This window comes from Tupaia chinensis, unplaced genomic scaffold, assembly GCF_000334495.1.
Source record: "Tupaia chinensis unplaced genomic scaffold, TupChi_1.0 Scaffold148723_1, whole genome shotgun sequence".
Lineage (NCBI taxonomy): Eukaryota > Metazoa > Chordata > Mammalia > Scandentia > Tupaiidae > Tupaia > Tupaia belangeri.
In genome coordinates, this window is record NW_006208570.1 from 802,845 (window position 1) to 826,282 (window position 23,438).

Consider the following 23,438-nt stretch of genomic DNA (forward strand, 5'->3'; position numbering starts at 1 on the left):
GGGAAAGAGCATTCTGAAAAGAATTGTCATCCTTGAGTTGGGGAGTAGTCAGATGTCCCTCTCATCTACTGTCTAACATCCTTCCCCCTTTGCCCCATGACTCACCTTTTCTGGAAGTCTTTCCAGATGGATGTCTCTCCATTTCTATCATTTCCAAGGGATTTTTGTAAATGAAATGATACAACATTGCTTTTAACTTGCCTCCATTTTCTACATACATCTCTTTATTCTTTTTTCTGTAATACCAAGGCTCCACATCGTTTGCCTTTCTCTTGGCTCAATGCTGTCCATCGAATATGTGCTTAATCCTTTGCTGAGGGGCATTATGGAAGAACTTAATGCTCAGAGAGAGAAAATGTGTAATGCCAGCACTGTGCTACCTTGCAAGCAAATTTTCCCTGCATAATCACATTTATTACCCTCATAAAATATAACACTCTCCTTATTACTTTTGGCAGTAAAAGAAAGCCTCTAATGTATACCTTTCCTACCACACCTCACATACTTAACTATTAAGGAAGTCCTAAGTAGAGGGGCGGAAAGACATGGAAAAGGCCAGATTCTTCCAGAGGGAGCCAAATGACTTGGAGTGTGGAAGTTTGATTCTGAACTTAAAGTGGTCTGGGAAAACATAAACCTTTATATCTTAAGTGTGACCCACCGGCCCCTCCACTGTTTTGAAATAGAGTCCTCCTTTCAAAATCTTCCTCTAGTCCTTCTTTGATGAAAAGTAGTCTGAAGCTTACTTTCAAAGCTCTTAAGTGTAAAAATAAACAAGCATTCAGTCAATGGGGTCCCCGACGCCATGCTATATACCATAACGCATTTTGGGGTCATAAATCATGGCTCTGACAGGTCTATGATGATGCATTGTGTTAATACATCATAATGACAATACTGATGATGTATTAGTGCAATACATTCTGAAAGCCTCTCACTTCAGAATTCTGTGTTTATAGATAGCAAAAGAAAGACTTGAGGATGGAGAAACTGAGAAAGAGGTACATGGGAAGGTTCAGGATGACGATCTTTGTGTGTGTGTGTGTGCGTGTGTGTGTGTGTGTGTGTGACAAACCAAGAGCCAAAATGGGAAATTAAAAGCTTCCACCTTCTAGGCACTAATGCCTTTCTTCTCCCAGTCCTTGTGTAATGGCTGCAGCTCCTGGAAATACGTGCTCTACCAAGCCTAAGGTCACACACCTGGCTATTGGCAGTCAGACTGGATGCAGGTAATCTGAGTCTCAGCCCCCTACTCTTCCCAGTGCTTCCAAGGGTTGTGATGAATGAGACCTATTTTATGTATATGAGTTCTGCTCCTAGGGAACCCGTTGACCAGCTGGCCTGGGATGAACAATTCATTTTTAAAATTCTAATTACAAATAAGGTTATTGAAATATACAGATAAGTACATTTTTTTCTTTCTTTTTTTTTTTGGAGAGGTTTTTGCTATAGGGCGCGTGTGCTTGCCAGAAAGGGCAAGAAAGAGAGATAGAAAGCAAGAAATCACCCCCCAGGGGGGATGGCCATGCCGCAATCTCTTCTCCTCTATTCTCCTCTCGGGATCTTGCGCACGCATGCACACGTGCCCAGCATGAGTTTAAGCCAGTGGGTCCAGGACGCGAACCGTGGTCGACTACATGTGAGTCCAGCGACAAAGCCATTACGCTAACTGCTGGTCCCAAGATAATTACATTCTTCAAATGAGCAAAACAGCATTTCATTTCCAGAAATTGTGGAATTCAGATTTCTGTAATTAAGATAAGTATGAACATAGCACAATTGATGGTTCAATTCAAATGAAATTCGGACAGGAAAGAGGACAATATCCGTTGGTCTTTGCTGATGTCAGACTGCTATATTTTACAAGTGCATATCTTTTTGCATGCATAGTCTGTTTTTCTGGATTTACATACAGTGTGTTTTAACATTAATGTAATTTGGTAATGCAGGGATGTGGGTAGAGACTGCCTATGTCTTCTACACTGTCTCTGTATTTCCAACCTGTAGACCTTTGATGGATGGATATTGTTGATTATGTTAGCTGAGGTACTAATTTTCTCAAGTCTTGACTTCTTTACCCTTCTACTTCCGAACTTGAGATTTACAAGTGTGCTTATGAGACCATTCATTCAATAAAAATTAATAATTGATACCTTTATGGAGATAACCGGTTTTCAGGACAGACTGTATACTTGTAAACACTCCCAGATATTTTCCATGCAGCCAGATTCTGCTAGTAAGTGTGGCAGCCTCAGGCAGGAGGGACTTTATTACCTCCCACTGAGTGCTAGGGGACTATTAGGTAAATGACTGGCTCTCTCACTAAATGGCTGTTTTGCAGCCTGATGAAGTGAGCATCTGGAGAGGGGTGTTAACTCCCAGCGCTCACCAACCATGGTTTGCTCTCGCCTGAGCAGGCTCTACTGACCATCACATGCGATGGCTATTGCTGTCCAAAGGATTTTAAGGTTGCTGTGGAGAATAACAACAAAACCCCCACAGGTCCCGTGGCAAGATTCCAGGCCTTTGAAGGTCCTCAGCTCTCTGACCAGTGGACTTGTGGTAATATTTGTTGCTGTTGGCCTTGAAACCAATCTGTCCCACACCCAAATTGAGCATCTGGAGAAAGTACGATTTCCAAGAACTGTTCCCAGAGGCCATATCTATCTCTCCATTACCAGAATAAAAATATCCCCAGCTACTCCGACGTACCTAACTAATAAAGAGCTGTCTTATTTAGCCCAGCTGGCTGATTCCAATGATCTATTGGTCAACTTTCCCTTGCCTTCTTACATCTCCCATCAAATCAAGGGCATAGAGGATTTAAACATATTTGAAAAAGTTTTTCCTTGTTGTCATTCATAGGGATTCACAAATCATTTTTTCTCTTGTAAATCTATAAGGCATTAATGCATGAGGCCCAGGGGAGAGTAACAAAGACAGACATGGAGAAAATCTTCCTTTATCTGTGCCAGAGTCACCAACCTCGTAAGGTCTTAGTTTCCTAATCTGTATAATGAGGGTTTGAATTAGGTGAAAACTCAGATGTTTCAAGCAGACTCTTTTGCTTTAGAGACACACAGATAGAACATTCAAGAAAAAAGTGGAAAACTATATAAACTACGGAATACCCTGTCTAGAAAGCAACTTTGAAGCCCATAGATTCTCCAGCAGCTGATGATATTAAACCTATACTATCTAGTGAGGTAGTCCATCTTTTTTTTTTTTTTTCACTATCAGAAACACAAGATATGTTTGCTGCAGGATGTGTAAACTCACTAGAAAGACAGCAAGATAGAGAAAGAAAGTGAGAAATCACCATCACCACCTCCCCAAGGGGGATGGCTATGTTGTAATCCCTTCTCCTCCATTTTCCTCTTGGGATCTTAGGAACATGCACCTGGTGTGAGTTTTAAGTTGTCAGGTCTGGGACTCGAACTGTAGTCTACTATGTGGGAATCCAGCAACATAACCATTATACCATCTGCTGATCCCACAGTATTTATTAATTGCTGAGGGCATGCACACTCATCAGAGAAAGCAGACAAGTAAGGAGAGAAAGAAAGCACATACCCCAGAGTGACATAGTTATGCAGCAATCCTTTCTCCATTTCTCCATCCCATTGGGTTTCTGGGTCTGCATGCATGTGTGCCTGGAATGTTTTTCAAGTCACTATCAGAAACACATTGAAAGGCACTCAGACCTTAAACAGGCCCTCTCACACCAAATTTTCCCAAACTGTCCAAGTTAAATGTTTAGTTCATCAATTTAAAATCACCATGGGACAGTTCATTTCTATTACCCTGCCACAGGCCATCCCTTCTCTATAAGTGTTTAATATTGTAATTCATAAATATATAAACATGCCAAAATTCTAGTTGAGTCTTCTGTTTGGAAGAACTCAATCTGAAACTTTGTATTTGAACACTGAAACATGGCCATGTTTTGTTTTATATCTTAAGAAATGAACTCCAAGAGGAAATCCCTTTCCCCAGGCTATCGTTGAGTTATTTGGTATATACTGTAATGGGGAGGAGGAAAATATGTTTTTCTTCTTTAAACTTCCTCCATGAGGTGGATTCTTGACGTACAGGCTCTTTTGTCTTGCTGAGAGCCTTTATGATGGAAGAGGAAGCTGTAAGAGAAGTAAGAATGTCAAGTTTTCAGGGCCATCTTGAGCATCAATGGGAAAAGAGAAATGAGAGGAAAAAAGAAAAATGGTTGGATAGAACAGGCTGGAATACTGCGTATGGTGAAGGAGCTAGGAAAACGTCCCCAGTGTTGTGTGCTGAGACGTTTATGGACAGGGACTTCTCCCATTTGGGATTTGTGTAGCTATCATATAAACATTCTTCTCTCTTCTGCAAGCCATATCCCAGTTGGAAAGAGGCTTCTGTGCACACAGATATTTTGGGATGAAAATGGTGGAGCTGGAGGAAGTACCTGAGTTTCTCGTTTGGGTCCTCTTAGAAATAGCTGGTACAGAATGGGAAGATAACCCAGAAACTGAACTGATTCAGAAAAAGTAGGACCTTTGATCCAGAGGTAACCATGAGAATTTAAACTCTGAGGATTTTCAGGAATCTTAGGGACTTTTCCAGACCACCACAAAGTATGGAACGTAAAGTCTGAGACAATCTTATCTAGATTATAGAGGCCAGGAGGTCTCAGCTGACATATGGGTCCTATTATGGGGGAGGACATTTGTTCCAATGGCACTGGGAATTAAGCTAATCTCCTTTTATCAGACTTTATCTGTTTGTAGTAATATTTTATAGAATAAGATAAGCCTAGGAATACATTCAAATGTGGGTGATAAGTGATTTCATAATGCATTTTTGCTCAATATATTCTAACCTCTCCAAGTTTTGACTTTCAATGCAAATCTCCCTCCTCTCTTGCCATTCCCTTCCAAATACACACTTCAATCCTTCATCACCACTTTCACTCCCAACTCTACATTCAGGTGAAACAGTGAACTAACGCCTATGTGAATTGAAGTGTGACTTTCCTCCTCTGTGTGGCTTCCCATCTGCATCATTTTCCACATCCCAGTTTCACAGCAGCAGGTTCTGTTTGCCTCTAGCCCTTGGCCTTCCTCTTGGACAGCCCCTCCTCTCCAAAGAGGCGGCTTCACCTTCTCTTACATCTTCAGTGAACCACAGTGACCTCAGAGGCTGATGCAGGTGCTTCGGGAGACCAGTTCATCAAGTGCTACAGACAGCAAGGGCCGGGGTGAGCCATCAGCCCCTCAAAACTATGGTCTAGAGCTGCCCTGGACCAGATTAGTAATGGTGACCTGGAGGTGAAAGGCTCTGTATTCCATTACCAGTCTCCTGAGTAATCTACCTAATTCAGTATCCTTTCATTTAATTGAAACATTATTTTCTCTCTGTTAGCCAGGGCACTCAAGCTGGTGTAGCAATGTTAATCTTTCAGCTGATTTCCATCTTTACAGAATTACCTTTCTAGCAATTAGACCCACTGGTATAAATTTGCTTTGCTCCTTCCTGGGGTTCAACATTAAAATGGAAATCTCCAGGCTCCACGCGTTTTCCTCCAGGCTGACCCGGGGCAGGTATTAATTAACTGGGGTGTCGTGAAAAGGTTGAGCTGGAAACGCCAAGTAGGAGAATACTTCTCTTGGGATGTCTTTGCAGCCAGCCGATGGACTAAAGGGGGTGAGACCTGGATGGAGGATAATCACATTTAAGTCAAGTAGGATGGCTGTATTATTAGTGAATTGGGGAGCAAAATAATGGTTATTCTAGAAGTACATTAGTGCTTTCAGGTAACAAAATCTGCATCTTTTGTTGAAATCTGGATATGGCTCATTGTGAACATTCTCTAAGGCATTCACGGTTACATGGGTTAGCCGTCTCAGTCTGCCTACCATGTTAAATTGCCTGAGATTGAGAAGTTCTTGGTAAAACCAAAAAGATTCTGGGTAAACTGAGCTGTGTCGGTCACTCCATTAGGAAAAATTTCTTTTTTTTCTTTTTTTTTTTTGCTATGGGGCACGTGTGCTCACCAGAAAGATAGAGAGAGTTAGAGAGACAGAAAGCAAGAAATCACCCCCCCTCCCCAGGGGGATGGCCACACCACAATCCCTTCTCCATTCTCCTCTCAGGATCTTGGACATGCATGCACATGCGCCCAGTGTGAGTTTAAGCCGCCAGGTCCGGGACTTGAATCGCGGTCGACTACGTGGGAGTCCAGTGACATAGCCATTACACTAACTGCTGGTCCCTAGGAAAAATTTCTGAGAAGTGCGTCAACCAGTTATTTGTCTCATTTCCTGCCAAATGTCCACAATGAGTAGTTTATACTCACCACCTTGTTTTCTGACGTTGGACTTTTTCTGGGATCAGGCCTGAGCTCCTATAACACCTGAGAATTGAACATTCATTTATTGAGACTGCTAATTGACAAATTTGAGGACCTCTTGGATCTTAGCCTCCTTCTGGATTTAAACACATCTCCTTTTTGAACTTTCCTTTTATTTTAATTCCGGGGTCATGGATTTTCTTCTGATTTCCCTTTCTTTCTAATGAAGTTTCTTTTCCATTGCTTCAGTTTCTTTTTCCCTTCTTCCCTTCCTTCCTCTCTTCCTTTTCTTTTTCTAAAGGGCATGTGTACCCACCAGAGAGACAGAGAGGGAAAGTAAGAAAGCACTCCCATGGGGATAGTCACACCACCATGCCTTCTTCTCCATTTCTCCTTTTGGGATTTCATTCACATAGGCACACAAGCCTGGCATATGTTTCAAGCTGCCAGGTCTGGTACTCCAACGGCACAGGTGGCAATGTGGTACCCACCTTCACCACCACACCGCCAACAAGCCCTCCACTGCTTCGATTTCTGCCATTACGCCTCTTCTCTCTGCAGTTACTCCCAGAGACACTGAGGGTGATCTACTACTGCTTCTTAGTCCTGCATTTTATGTTTTGCTCTATGCTGCCAGGCTGGATCAGCAGACTTATTTTCTTGAGCTTTCTCTCCAGCTGGCTTGCTTTTAGACTCTGTTGGTTGATCAGGGTGAGGTCAGAAAAGGGGAGAAAAATACAAGCCTCCTTCTCCTTTCTACAGTCACTCACAGGATTCTGGTGGTGGTCGGGAGCAGGTGATGGAGGGGATTCTGGTCTCTAGAAACGCACATAGGGAAGCACATTCCCTGAAGATTCAACTCTAGACTGGTAAATCCAGAACTGAACTTTGGTAGCCTTTCCCATGACACCGAAGCCCCCGAGACTATGGGCTCCAGCCAAGAGGCACTAAACATATCCTCTGGCTTCTGAGAATGACCTTGGCCACAGCTTTTGCTTTTCAAGCCTTTTTCATATTGTCATTAACATTTCTCTACACTTAAGTTAGAATTACCGAGGGTGGCTAGCAGGTTTCTGATGGGGCTTTGGCTGATCTACTCTCAGGATTTCAATACTTAACACTATATAAAAGAGTCAACTTTAGATCTACACTGAAAACCACTTTTTTTCTCTCCTTAGGTTTTTGCCATGGTTGGTCACACCACAGTCCCCTCTTCATTCTCCTTCTGGGGTTCGGGGCATGCATGAACAAATGCCCAGCATGTTTTTCAAGCCACTCTGTCCAGTACTCAAACTCTGGTCAACCATGTTGGAATCCAGTGCCTGGATTCCACCACGCCACCTGCTGGTCCCTCGGAAACCACTTTTAGGACCGATCTATGTGGATGCGATACTAAGCTATCCCATATTAGTCGTCTTCCTGCAGATCTTGTTTCTCCCTCCCAGCTACTAGAAAAACTTCCAGTGATGGAGCTATCATTCTAGTTATCATTGATACTTGTCTTTCGCTTGGAAAGCCTAAATAGTCACCAAATCTCACCTTTTCATTAAAAAAAAAATCCAAGGTATTTCACATATGTCACTTTTCCTTTCTCTAATTTTGTTTTCTGTAATCTTTTGCCTGAACAATAGCAATATCTATCTCACTTATTAAGCAAATACTATTTATACCTACTTCTTGTCATGATGGGCTACTTTGAACAACATACTTTATGTATATGATTTCTGAACAGATTGTCGAAATTCTAAGATAGATGCTATCTCCTCCTGAAGATGAAGCAATTGAAGCTCTGAGAGGTTAGTTAACTTACCCAAGAACCTAGATCTGAGCCTAGGTCCTTCCGACTCCAAGCTCATGATTTTTCCTCAGTCATTTTTCTAGACTGATTAATACTTCTAAATTTCACTTTTCAATAACACTACCAATAGTATCTAGTCAATACTTACTAATCCTCTAATTAAATACTTTTTAGAAAGTTTTTAACAGCTTTATCAAGGCTTCAAGGTGTGCAATAAACTTCAAAGTGTACAGTATAATAACGTTGACAAGTATGCATCTATGAAATCAGTCATTATCATAATCAACATAACGAACATACCCATCATTTCCCAAGTGTTCTACTGCCCCTTTTACTTTTTCACATCTACCATTCTCCACACCTACCCGCTGTCTTTTTCTCTCTTCCTAGGAAACCACTGATCCGTTTTCTGTCACCATAGATTAGTTTGCATTTTCTGCAATTTTATATACATGGAATCATATAGTGTGTAATATTTTTTTCCTCTAGCTTCACTCCCTCTATGCAATTAAGACTCACCCATGTTGTTGCAAGTATCATTACTTTCATTGCTGTGTTATACCGTTGTATGAAGACATTACAACTTACTGAGCCCTCAACAGGTGATAAGATACTTAAGTTTTCAGTTTTAAGCTGTTGTAAATAAAGCTGTCATAAACATCCACACACTAAGTCTTTGTTTAGGTATATGCTTTTTTTCTCTTGGGTCAATGTGTAGGAATGGCATGTCTGTGTCTTGTGGTAAGTGTACATTCAACTTTTTAAGAAACTGGCAAACTTTCCTCAAGTAGCTGTATTATACACTCCCATTCCTAGCGTATGACAATTCGTTGCCTAATGTTCTCAAAGATGTAGTAGAATCTCATTGTGGTTTGAATTTGCATTTTCCTAATGACTAGCGATGTTGAGTGTATTCATATGCTTTTTGTCATTTGTGTATTTTCTTTTCTGAAGTGTCAGTTAAAATCTTTTGCTCACTTCTTTTTAGTTGTTTAATATTTTTATTAGTGATTTTGAAAGTTCTTTTCTGTATTATGGATTGCTTTTTTAATTGAATATGTAATTTGTAAATTTTGAGTCATTGAAAAAGTCATGATGTATTTTTTTCTATGCAAAAATTCATCGTAACTTTTCTGACAACCCTATATTATCTATTTGTCTGTGTCTTGTCTTTTTATTCGATGTCATTCAGAGAGCAGTATTTCTTAATTTTGATGAGGAAATTTTGTTTAATGGATTATGTCTTCATGTTATATTTAAGAAATCTCAACACGAGTGTGCAAAGATTTTCTATTTTTTTTCCTAAGAGTATAGTACTTTCGCATTTTACAGTTACTTCTATGAGCCATTTGAGTTCATTATTGTTCAAGTCAGTGAACAGTATTGACTATTATTAATTTTTACTATTGAGTCCCTGATCCTCTTAACACCATTAGTTCAAAAGATTATCCTTTCTCTGTTGAACTACCTTTACACCTTTGTTGAAAATGAATGGACCATGCATAAGAGTTCTTTGAAAAGTTCATGGAAAATGTATATTATGAAAAAAACTATGCATAGATTTCTATTTTTTATACCGAAATAAACTTGTACTTTAATTCCATTTATTTCACAAATTTTTAAAAGTCCCCTTGTATGTGTGTATCTGTTTCTGGTCTCAATTCTGTTCCAACGATCTAGTTGTCTATATTGATGTCAATACCATATCACTGTAGCTTTTGAATAAAGTAACTAGCTTGTTACAAATTCTTAAAGTTAGGTACTGGAAGTCCTCCAAATGTATCTTTTTAGAAGTTCTCTGAGATGCTAGGTCTTTATAATTTCTATATGAGTTTTAGAACCAGTTTGCAAATTTTTACATGTAACTGAAATTGTATTAGATCTAACTTTGGGAGAAATTACTCCTTGATCATATTGAGTCAGTCAGGCTATGCACATGTGCTATCTCTCCATTTACTTAGACCTTCAATTTCTCTCAGCAATGTCTTAGGAATGTTAGTGTGTAGGTTTTGTCTGTCTTTTGTTACATTTGTTCCTAAGAATTTTATGTTTTGATGCTAATTATAAATAATATTGATTTTTTTAGAGAGTTTTTGCTATACGGTGTGTGCACTTGCTAGAGAGACAGAGAAAGACAGAGAGATAGAAAGCAAGAAATCACCCCACAGGGGAGATGGCCATGGTGCAATTCTCTCTCCTTCAGTCTTCTCTCAGGATTTTGTGCATGTACACACACACACCCATAATGAGTTTTAAGCTGCCAGGCCCAGGACTCAAACCGTGGTTGACTATGTGGGAGTCAAGTGATGTAGCCATTATGCCATCTACTGGTTCCATAGTATTTATTTTTAAAAGTAACTTTCTGGGCCAGCTGGTGGTATAGTGGTAACACAAAGCTCTGCAGTGCTGGACCCATATGGGCATGTTCATATCCCAAGTTCTCCCTATATTCATTGGGCTGTATGAGGTTAGGGTTGAGTCAAGGTATAAGGACCCTGGTGGGCTTTCCTCTCTTAGGGAAGAAATAAATAAACACTCTTAAAAAATTCACTTATAATCACTCATATATAGTCCATAGAAACACAATTAACTTTTGCTTTAAAACCCACAACCTTGATATGCTCATTAATTCTGGCACCTAGAAGATGTCCTAGGATTTGAACATACACTTTGATGTCATCTGCTAAAATGAGAGTTTACTTTTTTTCCCTTTCTATTTTAGAAGGCTTTTCTTTCTTCCCTTTTCCCTTTCTTTCTTTTTTGCCTTATTGCACTGTAACTAGAATATCAAATATTGCAATGAGTGAATGTGGTGGGAGTAGTATTTTTAACTTGTACTTGATCTTAAGAGGGAAACCCTACTCTATCTCAGTATTAAGAATGTTGCTTGCTATGGTTTCCCGTCTCTCTTTAACAGATTGTGGCCATTTTCTTCTATTCTTAATTGATTGAAATGTTTATTCCATATGCATATACTCCTATTAATATTCTTGATCTTTTTCAAATAATTTTCCAATTTCTGGCTCTTAGGTTTCAAAAGCCTAGGTCTTACAGTGATGAGAAGAATTCATGTATCTCTAAAATAGATTTTGCAGGTGCATTCACTGCTTCCCTACCCATCCTGAGAGTTCCTGCTTGGTTGAAGAAAGAAGGAATAAATAGGGCAGGGAAGGGAGCTTTAGTTCCCCATAAAGGCTTTTTGTCTAGGAGTCACTTTCCCTAGCCTCTAATCCAGCGTTTAGAAGCTTCGTAGGATCACGAGCTGGAAAGTAGTCTGCCTTATTTACATACCATTTCATAGATTATCTACTTTGGTAGTTGATTTTGTTTTTGCAAATAGTTACTCAAGTTAGGTTTACTTATTTATTTATTTATATACTTATTTATTTTTTGTTCTAGAGGGCACATGCATTTTCCAAAGCCAAAGAGAGAGAGAAAAAAAATCACCCACCAATAGAGGGTACTGCAATCCATTTTCTTTCATTTTTCTATCTCATCAGAATCTGGACCATATACATACATGTGCCCAGTGTCCTTGTTGTCTTCTCCTTCTTCTTCCTCTTCAATTTTTTTTCCCCCTATGGGGCATGTGCGCTTCCTGGAGAGACAAAGAGATAGAAAGCAAGAGATCATGCCCCAGGGAGGATGGCCAGTCACAATCCTGTCTCTTCCATTCTCCTCCCAGGATTTTGGGCACACATATCCGGCATAAATTTTAAGCCACCAGATCCAGGACTTGGACCACTGTGAACTACCTGGGAGTTCAGCAATTTAACCATTAAGCCATCTGCTGGTCCTAGTCCAGCATATTTTTTAAGCCATCAGAACCTGGATTCAAACCATAGTCAGCCATGTGAGATTTGACTTCTTTTGCACGACACTTAACCACTGCACTACAGGTCTGGTCTATTCACATCATCATTTTTATTTATTCATTTATTTTTATTTATCATTAAATAGATCTTTTTCCTTTACCTTTTATTTAATGCTGTCTTGTGTATCATTTACTTTAAAAATTATAAAACCACTTTTATTTAAAAGAAATTTTATGTTGTCTTGGGAACCAGCAGTTAGTGTAATGGCTATGCCGCTGGACTCCCACGTAGTCGACCGCGATTCGCATCTCAGACCTGGTGGCTTAAAACTCATGCCAGGCACGTGTGTATGCGTGCCCAAGATCCCAAGAGGAGAATGGAGGAGAAGGGATTGCGGCGTGACCATACCCACTGGGGAGTGATTTCTCGCTTTCTGTTTCTATGTCTCTCTCTGTCTGTCTGGTGAGCACACGTGCCCTGTAGCGAAAACCTCTCAAAAAAAAAAAGAAAAGAAATTTTATCTTGTCTCTTAAATCTTGAAACTAATGATTTTGTTATTTGTTTTTATCCTTCATTTTGTTAAAATTGCAACCAAGAATCATTGACTTAAGGGTAGCATTTGTGAGAACTATCTGTAGAATAAGCCAGAATGGCTGGAAGGTCTTTCTTTTCCAGTTCTCTGTAGTTTATCCTTTTTTTTTTTTTTTTAAAGACATTATTTATTTAATTTTATTTATTTATTATTATTTTGCTCAGAGAAAGGAAGAGAGAGTGAGAAAGCAAGCCAACAGATGTGGGACTAGAACCGCAGTCAGCCACGTGGGAGTCCAGCACTTTAACTACCTCACTACTTGCTGGCCCCAATTCTTAAATCCACTTCAGTATTCCTCAGGACCGCAATACTTCAAGGAGCAGTGCTCAAAATTCCATTTTCTGTAAATGTCAGGAGGAAACTTCTCCAGGAATTCCATTCACATTCAAATGCAATACAATGTGAATCTGCTCCCTGAAGTTGTACAACTCTGATCTAACTTGCAAGGATGGAATAGCTAGTTGTAAAGTTTGAAAACTGAACAAAACAGTAGCTGCGTGAACTGATTTTTCTGAAGATCACACTAATCCCACATTCAATCACAGCACAGCCAAACCATTGAAACAATGTTGTCTTTTCATATCACAAATCATCGAGCCCTTTATGAAGACATGAATTATTTAAATTGATGATCTCTGTTCAGTACAACCATAGAGCAGCAGGTAAATATACGGCCGCATAATGAAAGAAGAAACTGTGTAAGAAGTTTCCAGTAAGAAACAGCTCTCAGCTCTATTTCATTTTTGTTTACAATTTCAAACAAGTCTAGTATTATTTTTAATTTATTTAAAAGATGGATAAAATTTAGAATAGAGAAAAAAAAAATGGTACCACTGAAAGTGAAAAGGAAAATTGAATTGCATATGCCTCTTAAATATACTGTGTATGTTGATCCAAATTACCTTAAAAGTTAGCAACTGCAATAAATGCTTCTTCCCGAAAGAAGTTTTTAAAAATTCTCTCAAGTGTACACCTTAAAGGGAAAAGAGAAGTTGTCTAAAGCTGGAATCAAGGTGGATAGTGTTGTCCAGATGTAGCCAACTGCACCACCGATGATTGTTCAGCAAAGAGCAAAAACGCAGCTCCATTGAAGGCCTGTCCAGCTTCATCTATAACCATAAACTTACATTCTCCTACAGAGTGTTTTGAGGACAGGCGAACTGAGGGCAGACCCCTCTGCTCCTATTCAACTCCTCAAATGAAAAGACAAATGTGGACAAACTTAGTTCTCCACAAAGTAATTTGCTTGACATTCACTACTTCCTCCATAGGGTTTATGGCCTCTCATCCAACGAGCTTCTTAGCAAGTAAACTTTCCAAACATTCTGAGGCTCACCACTCTGAAGACCCTAGCCCCTTCATGGGACCTATCTAATTGACCCTCTAACGAAGTGCAATGCATTCCTTTCCACCTTAATTTTCCACCTCTGTGCTGGAGGCTGTGGAAAACACCCTCCAGACAGGGGATGAGGTGGTGGGGATCCAGGTTTACATAAATGAAAGATCTGCATGTGGATAAGTAATAGAATCCAGTGGGTAATATTCTGTAGACCCTGTACCGCCCCTTCTCCCCCTGCACCCCTGAGGTATCTCGCTACTCATCAGTTTCTATAGTTATTTTACTATAATTTAACCATTCCTATTCATTTTTTTTTTAATGTAACAGACGTTTACTGTGTTCTATGTGAAAATCAGTATTAGGGGCATGGCAAGCACATCAGGGAATAAAAACAAAGTTCCTGCCTTTTGGAGCCCACTCTGTGGTGGGAAGAGACAACATGTAAATAAGCTATCTTATCTATCTCTGTTTATAGAGGACAATGTAATGCAATACAATACAAAAGTATATAGATAAATGCATGTATTTGTGTGTGTAAAAATATTCATTTAAAATACCTATGCCAACAAGTGCCTTGGAGAAAATTAAAGCAGGACAAGAGAATATGCTGAGAGAGAAAGTTTTAATCAGATTGTCAGGAAAGACATCATTGGGCAAATAACACTTGAGCTGTGATTTGTAGGATACTAAGTATCCAAGTAAAGAAATGAGCCATACAGATCAATCCCTTCTAAGTACCCAAGTATCACTACAGATATTAGGTACCCAAAGAAGTGAGCCCTACAGATGTCTGGGGCAAAAACATTTCAAGAGGGATCAGCAAGTGCAAAGGCTCTCTTAGAAGGTATTCTTCTGGACAAATAAATATAATACACTGTAAAGATATACGTGATTCAATGTAGTATAAACAAGATGATGATAAGTAAAATTTTTTAAAAAGAAGTATGCTTGGTATGTTCAAGGAAATTAAATTCCCATTGTGAAAGAATCACATGGCCTGCGAAGTGGAGAACAGAGTATAGAGGAACAACTATACAAACAGAAACCAAGGAGGTCATGAGAAGCCAGCAGGGAAGAGATGATGATGGCGAGGACCAGAGAGGATAGTGACTGACACTACATATTTTGGTGTTAAGATTCCTGGTCATTTTGTTTGTTTTAAGTTTTTGCCATAGGGTGTATGTGCTTACCAGAGAGAGGCAGTGTGAGACAGAAAGAGGAAAAATATGAAATCACCCCCACCCACACTTCCCGGGGGGAATGGCCACGTTGTAATACCTTCTCCTCCATTCTCCTCTTGGGATTTTGGACACACATGCACTTGCGCCTGGCCTGATTTTCAAGGTACCAGGTCTAGGACTTGAACCTTCATTGGCCATGTGGAAGTCAAGGACCTTAACCACTGTGCCACCTTCTGGGCTTAATTTCTCTTTATTCAGGGTGTTGACTTGTTCTTTCCGGTAGCTTCAGGGAGAACATCTTCCTTGCCTCTTCAAGTTTCTGTTGTTTTCTAACAATCCTTGGCATTCTTGGCTTGTGGATGTATCACTCCAGTCATATGGCTGTCTTTTTTCTGTATGTCTTCACATCATCTTCTCCCTGTATGTGGATCTTCTCTGCACCTCTGCATCTTCATGTCCTCTTTTATGACACCTGTCGTATGGATTAGGATCCACGGTAATGGCCTCATTTTAACTTGATGATCCCTGTAAAGACCTATTTCCTAATAAGGCCACACTCTGAAACACTGGGCTAAAACTTCAACCCATCTGTGTGTGGGGGGTAGGGGGAGTGCATAAATTCAACCGGTAACAATACCTTGGTAAACAGGTCAAATAGACAGATGTCAATGAGACAGTCTGAAGTCAGAAAAGAAGTTTATACTGGAGACGGAAATGTGGGAGTCATCATCATTATAAATGGTGTAAATAAGGCTGGGTGAGATCACCAGAAAGTGAGTGTAAACAAAACACAATCTGAAGTCACTTAGAAGTTGAGAACTGTGGAAGCAGTGTCAACATCTCATGCTGGGAAGACATGTTCTAGTGCCTCATGTAGGTGGAACTTATAAACACAATGAATCTGCCAGTCCCAGATGAGCCTTGAATTTATTTATTTTTTAAAAATGCCTGTTGGAGAAGAGAATAGTGTTGGGTAGATATCCCTAATTCGGCTTGTCTAAATAAAAACCACTTTGAAAAATAGAGAACTGTTACTGAATTTAACAAGAACAAGTGATTAACTCTGGTTTACATGGAGCATGCCCTTAAAGAATAAAAAGTAATGAGGACAGGTTTTGCATAGGCTGAAAGCTTCTAACCTTAAGTGAGAGGGCTTTTATTTACAATTTATGAAAATTTGGGGGTAATGTATTTGTAACTAAATTTTCCAAGAGTAAAATTTTCTAGTGGTGGTGGAATTTAGAGTTGAATGTGGTTTTCTATACCATCCTGCAGACAGGAAGAAAGGTAGACCTAGCACCAATGAGAGAATGACGAACTTGGCACATTGAAATTCTCGTTCAATGTCCTTTCTACCACACTGAGTACAAATGAAGAAGAAAAATTACAACCACAACAAAACAGATGGATTTATGAGAAGAATCCTAACTTTAAACACACATCAAAGCTGTGTTCCAACAACAAGAAAATAAAAATACACAAAGATTGCAAGTGCAGGGGACAGCAGGTGGTGAAGTTTAGGTTAAGGTGCATTTTGACCACATGGCTGATTACGGTTCAAATCCCAGACTCAGTAGCTTGAAACTCACGCTGGATATTTGTATGCGTGTGCCCAAAATCCCAAAAGGAGAATGAAGGAGAAGAGATTGAGGCACGGTCATCTCCCTGGGGGTGATTTCTTGCTTTCCGTCTCTCCCGCTAGCACAAATTCTGTAGTAAAAATCTCAACAACAACAACAGCAACAATAAAAGGTTACAATTGCATATCAATGAAGTATTGATTTTAAATCATGTCATTGATTTTTTTAAAGAATTATTTATTTATTTAATTGTTACTACTTTTTAATTGGCCCAGACAGAGACAGAGAGAGAGAGAAAGGGAAAGGAGAAAGCAATTTGTCTGATCCCAGACTCAAACCACAGTCAGCCATGTAGGAGTCCAGTGGCTTTATCCACCATGCCACCTACTGACCCCTGTGCCATTGATCTTTGAGGTTATATTCGACAGTGACTTCTCTAAAGAATTTCAGTTTAAATTTTGTCAGAAACGACAATGTGATCAAGTAATGTACCATCCACGTAATGTGTGACTGTAAAGAGGAATTGAAGTGAAAAGGCTTCCGTAAGACAAATGCATAGTTCTTGTTTAGTTAGCCTTGAAAATGGATAAATCAAACAGTATTATTTGAGCAGAGAAATGTAACCATTCTCCCTCAAAGAGTGTGATCATCTTATTCTTCTTGTAAATAACCCTGAAACTTTATCAATATCTTCCCCTCTCTGTTTTACAGGCTTAAACTTACAGCACTCCCATAATGAATCTTAGCATCTCTTTCTCTCTCTCTTTCTTTTTCTCTCGGTATCCATCAGTAGAAAGCTACAGGTAGGATGAAGTCTTGAAAAGTTATAGCTTTGAAATCGGATCTAAGTTCATATTTTAACCCACTGCTGATTGGTCGTAGTTCTTACTTCCAGGTTTCCTGATTTCTCTGGGGGCTGAGACATCTCTATTCTGAGAATTGCGATGTTATTGCTCACTTGAAAGGATGGTTGTGCAAAATAAATTACTTGGTAAAGATATATGAAGTGTTAACATAGGACTTTGCACTTACTAAGTATCAATACATGGCATCCCCGTAAATAACGCTTATTTTAGTCATTTTTTTTCCCCTGAGGACAGCCTCCCCGCCACTGTTTATTTTGTAGAATATCCAGATTGTTCTGTTCACTACATCATTACAAATAGTAAAAACAAGTAAATATGTGTTATGTCATGCTATGTTCCTTTTCATTCTGCAACCATAAATATTTAGGGTCCTTCAGACACTGTTTTGGAGTGATCTTTTTTTATAGTACTTGATTATATTCAGTTTGCAGAATAAGTAGCTTGTTTATGTATTGACATGTATCTATTTACTACTTAAGATGATACAATTTGCCTTTTAGTGAGTAAAAGAAACTGTGGCTCTCATAAAGTATAAATTAGACTTCCAAAAATGTATACCTTTATAGTGTGCTCAAATTTTGATCCCTTCTACCTAATGTTCACTTTTTAAAAAGGACCAGCTGTGAGTGATTGGGAGCCAGAAGTTTGGCATCTTCAGCCTGAGAACTGAAGATTTTTCATGGAGACCTCCTTGTCATCTGCTCATCTGGTGGTTCTGGAAAGTGGTCTAGGGAATGCTTCATCACCATGGAAACGCTTCCACTAAGTGAAGTCTAGCACCTTTGCATGGACAAGGCCCAGCTGTAAATAAGTCTGCACTTAGGAGCAGGAATAGGGACGTCCTTCTGTAGCACCATTTGTAAGAATTATAAATTGCCCGATTTCGGGACGGAGTGAGATGCATGAACAAAAGTTCAGACCGGCAGATCTGGCACCAAATCTATTGCACACTAATTGTTTCACTGAGATAATTTTGAGGTAATTACACCTCACCACCCACAAGTAACCTCGCTCAAGCTGCACTTAATCCAGTGTAGCTTGCTATTTGCAAAAGGTCAGGAAATCTCTTTTCTCACCTCTAACTGCTCACCTTTCTTGGGTGCACTATGGGGATGCATAATTCCAGCAGAGTGGAAATTCAGTCAGTAAATGAAGTCTGGGCATAAATATTCATGGCAAAAACTTTTGAAAAAAAGTCAAGAAATGAGGCTAAGTAAATCACACCCTCCTCTAGAGGCAACTAAGATATGCTCTGTCAATTTACATGGATTTGCTTAAAGTTTTACTCTGTTATTTAAGAACTATTTTCATGGCAACTGACATATCTCCTTTATAAGTATTGGGATACGTCTTTTATGCTTTTGGTCATTGGGGAAGAAAGCAAATACATTTGGAGTCCCTCAGACTCTTCTTACTTTTGTGATGTTTTGTTTCCTCTCTACATCTCTGGTTCTTAAAAAATCATTCAAAGAGTTATCCACATTCTGAGAGAGGGATTGCAGTGTGGCCATCCCCACAGAAGTGATTTTTCACTTTCCCTCTCTTTCTCTCTCAGGTAAGCATATCCACCCTATTGGGAAAAAAAGAAAGAAAGAAAGAAAGAAAGAAAGAAAGAAAGAAAGAAAGAAAGAAAGAAAGAAAGAAAGAAAGAAAGAAAGAAAGGAAGGAAGGAAGGAAGGAAGGAAGGAAGGAAGGAAGGAAGAAAGAAAGAAGAAAGAAAGAAAGAGAAAGAAAGAAAAGAAAAAATATAAAAGGAAAGATTTATCCATGTCCCAATGCAGCCAAAAGTGTCTCAACTTATTACAATTACTTGGTAATTTGGAATTTGTTCTACACGATGAAGTCTGCTGCTGACTTTATTCATTACCAAAACTGCTAAACAACACTTCAAATAGATTTTGATGTATTCTATAAATTATAAATTCTACAAGGTTAATAACCCTGTCCCTCCCTGCTATCAGTTTGTGTGCATCTGTGTGAGAGGTGTTGTAGGTTTCATTAAAATACTAACTACCTTTAGTACAATAACAATAGGAGATTTTTTACTTTATAAAAAAATTAGGCCAGCAGATAGCGTAGTGGTTAAGACACTGGACTCCCACATGGCTGACTGTGGTTCAAGTCCCGGATCCAATGGCTTGAAACTCACACCAGACACATGTGTTGCACATGCCCAAACTCCTGAGAAGAGAATTGAGGAGAAGGGATTACAGTGTGGCCATCCCCCTGTGGGCTGACTTTTTGCTTTCTGTCTTTCTGTCTCTTTCTGTCTCTTGAGCGAGTGTATGTTCCCTATAGCAAACATCTCTAAAAGACAAAACAGAACAAAAAACAAACTTAATTTTCCTGTTTTTCAACCTAAAGATGCTTCACAAAGATTACTTTTTCTTCAGGAACCACCAAACAGAAACCTCACGGTATATCTGCCATTTCAAAAACAAAACATAAAAGGAAGACCTTTTGTAACATTATGTATTTTTTAAAGAATTGCTTTATTTAACACGGGACTAGTAGATGGTGTAATGGTTGGGTCATTGTCCTCCCGCCTGGTCAACAGTGGTTTGTATTCTGGACCTGGCGACTTGAAACTCATGCCAGGTACAAGTGTGTGCATGTCCAAAATCCTGAGAGGAGAATGGAAGAGAAGGGACTGCAGCGCAGCTGTCCTCCTGGGGGTGATTTCTCCCTTTGTTTCCTTGTTTCTTTGCTTTACCGTTGACCTGTGTGAGAAACCCCATCGGTTCAATGAAGTCCCAGATTGGACTTGAGGACTAAAAAACCCACCTACCAGATAGAACTGTGAGTGCTCTGATATGCCCCTCCTAGCAGCATTCTTTTGCAGTGGCTCTTCCTTTTCATATTAATTACACACTAGCCGAGAAGAAGACCTGGGACTCTAGCATACTGCACGTTGAATGCTAGTGGAAGTCAAGACTGCATAGCTTCTTCCTTACTGTCTTCTCCACTCTGCTTTATGGTAGAAAGAAAAAAAAAGAAAAAAAGAATACAGTTTCACAAATTCTGTGATATTCATGCACATAATGGCATAATAACTTTGATTCCTTTAAACCTTGTGGGTTAAAACACTGAGAGGTTGTCTGTACCCCTCTATTGTTATTTGTAAAAGGGAAGGCAGCACATGTTTGTTCGGTAGCGCTCCTGAGATGCTCTGCCTTTCTCATGCTTGTTCTGGCACGACCACGGGACCACAGCAGAGGGCCATTCCCTAGGCCTGCTTTGTAGTGTGACTCGGCAAGTTGCTTCCCTACTTCTTGGTCTCCATTTATTTACTCATGTAGCTACTAGACTACCATGTGTTCAATCAAATTTGGAAAATGACTTCTTTCTGCCTAAAAATACAGCATTTTGGATGGACCGAAATGGATGTGTCTTCATTGGGATTTGAAAGATTTTAAAAGATCTATTTCCAAACACATTTTCTATTCTATGTACTGAAGAACCTCAGGTGGAAAGCAAATCACTGGCTTTTGGAAGTCCTACAGTTGATAGGCAAACTTCCCGACATATAAATTGTTTTAAAATGGGTTTGGTGAGACATGAATGTGCTATTCAAAATGTAAGCAAAAATTGAAGTTTTCTGTTTCCTATTTTCCATGGATTTCAATGACTAGCCATTTCACAGCTCAGTTGTGAAATAAAAATCCTCAAATCAATGTCCAGGAGTGTTGAACCATAACTAAGAGAAACTAGAAAATGTATACACCTTGCTCTTCCACTATGATTTTAATGGATTTTCTATTATTAATTATTATTATTTTAAATAATCTTCCCAGAAACACATAAAGCATGAAAGATACCAAGTGCACAAATCAAAAAGGAATGTTAGTTTTTAGTAGGAATGAATGACTTCTCAATCTTCCATCTTCTGGTTTCATAAAAGAGGTGATGTCATAATTTATGATATTAGGCTAACTGGTGGAATGTCATTACAAAAGTGATGTTTTAATTGATGATGTGAGGCTGGTTAGCAAGAAAGTGTCAAATGTCATTTTTGTGACATAAACTGGCAGTTACGATTATAAAATATCAATTATTCGTTGGGAAACTGCATTAGATCAGTTAGAGCTGAACCAATTTAGTTTGAACAGGTTCATATTTTTTTTCCTAGCTGTTCATCCAGTTGTAATAATTAGGGGTAAAATACACTTTGGATGCAGTTTAGACTTCCATAATGTCCTCCTAGGAAGCATGATAGGTGTCTCACGTGGCCTTCGTTACAAAAGGAAGCATGAGAAAAATCAGTGCTGACCTTCCAGAAAGGAGGCTGCACCTTGAATTACTTTACCAAATCCTCTTTATCCATTTAGGAATGGAATGCAGAGAATTTTTTGCTATTTATAATTTAAGTAAAACATGACATTGTAAAGAAATACACTTTCTTGCTTTTTTTTCTTTTCTTTTTCTTTTTTTTTATGATTATTATTATTTTTTTTATGCCAGAGAGGGTATGCATGCAAGGTCAGCATGTTTTTTAAGTTAACAGGGCTAGGACCTGAACCCTGGTTGCCCATGTGGGATCCTTCTTTCTCTGCATAGCCCTTAACCACTATATTGTGGGGCTGACCTGTGGAGGAATACTTTTTAGGGAATCTTAGCTTATTCTGGTTTTCTTGGCAGGTCAGTTGCTAAATTAATGTCAACCCCAGACTTTTAAGTGTATTTGCATCTGCTCTTTCCTTTTCTTTATAAATAAAAATAAAGTAAAACATAAAGAACATAAGGAATAAAGAAACATCTTTTTCATATTCTTTCTAGTTTACATGGACATTTTGAAAAATATGATGAGTTAGCTAGAAATATAGGGAAACTCCAAATACAAAAATACAAATAGAGAACTGAATAATAAAACTAACAATAAATAAACTTCAGTAGTTAGCATTTATTGTAATCACTATGTCCGGGCATTCTGCCAATTCATTATATGTATTAACTATTTATTCTTCATAACGAATCTGTGAACTACATAAAATTAGTATCATTTTGTATGTAAAAAACTTGAAGCTTAGAAATACTTTGGCTCCTGCTGCAGCTAACTAGCCTCCATCTTCTACACCAAATATGATTCCATGCCATGGAAGTGCTATGCAATAACTCTCACAGGTAGCACCTTACACCGTTTAAAAGCCTTTAAATCTCTAATCTGAAGGTGTCACAGTAAAGAAATGTAAACTCTTAGGAGAACAAAAATGTAATTACCTGATAAAGTCATCTATGTCCATGGAACGAGCCCGTTTGTCACTAAAACCTGTGCTGGTTAGGATTTGCTGTATTTTATCTGCTATGCTGAAATTTTCTGGTATTATCTATCAATATAAGATTCAGAATAAATGAACAACATATCTTTAAAAAAAAAAAAAAAAGAAATACTTTGGCAAGGGACCAGCAGATGGCGTAATGATTACATTGCTGGGCTCCTACGTAGCTAACCACAGTTTGAGTCCCAGACCTGGTGGCTTAACAAGACCCCAAGAGGAGAATGGAGAAGAAGGGATTGTGGCATGGCCATGCCCCCTGGGGGTGATTTTTTGCTTTCTGTCTCTTTGTCTTTCTGGTGAATGCATGCACCCTATAGCAAAAATCTCTCTTAAAAAAAAAAAAACACTTCAGCAAATATCAGAAAATAAAGTCTGTAAGTGTTGAGTATTTCCAGGAATATTGAGATAACTGGTGGAAGGCAACCACGTCTTGGTGAGTCACCCTTTTCAGCCTCTGCTATCCTTACACCAAGGAGGAACTTGGGAGCTAAGTGCTAATGGAAGGAAGGGCAGGGCAAATGGCAAAGCAGGGGCAGAGTGAGTATAGGTGTAGTTGCATGTGTGTTTATGTCTGTGTGCAGGTGTGTATGTTTGTCCATGAATATGTGTGCATATCCATGTGCTCAGGCATGTGTACAGACACGAACATGTGTGCATATGTTA

General features: G+C 39.1%; 1 long non-coding RNA gene across 2 annotated transcripts in view; it reads left to right on the plus strand.

The window, feature by feature from the left end:
* LOC114006540 (uncharacterized) overlaps window positions 1-23,438 on the plus strand; it is a 34,699-nt gene that overhangs the window by 1,633 nt on the left and 9,628 nt on the right. Inside the window, exons 1-2 of one of the 2 annotated variants that reach the window (XR_003548251.1) lie at window positions 949-1,001; window positions 1,140-1,229. This is a non-coding gene — a long non-coding RNA (uncharacterized LOC114006540). Of the gene's footprint in view, window positions 1-948; window positions 1,002-1,139; window positions 1,230-23,438 lie in introns of those variants that run through there. The other variant, XR_003548250.1, reaches the window with a different exon arrangement.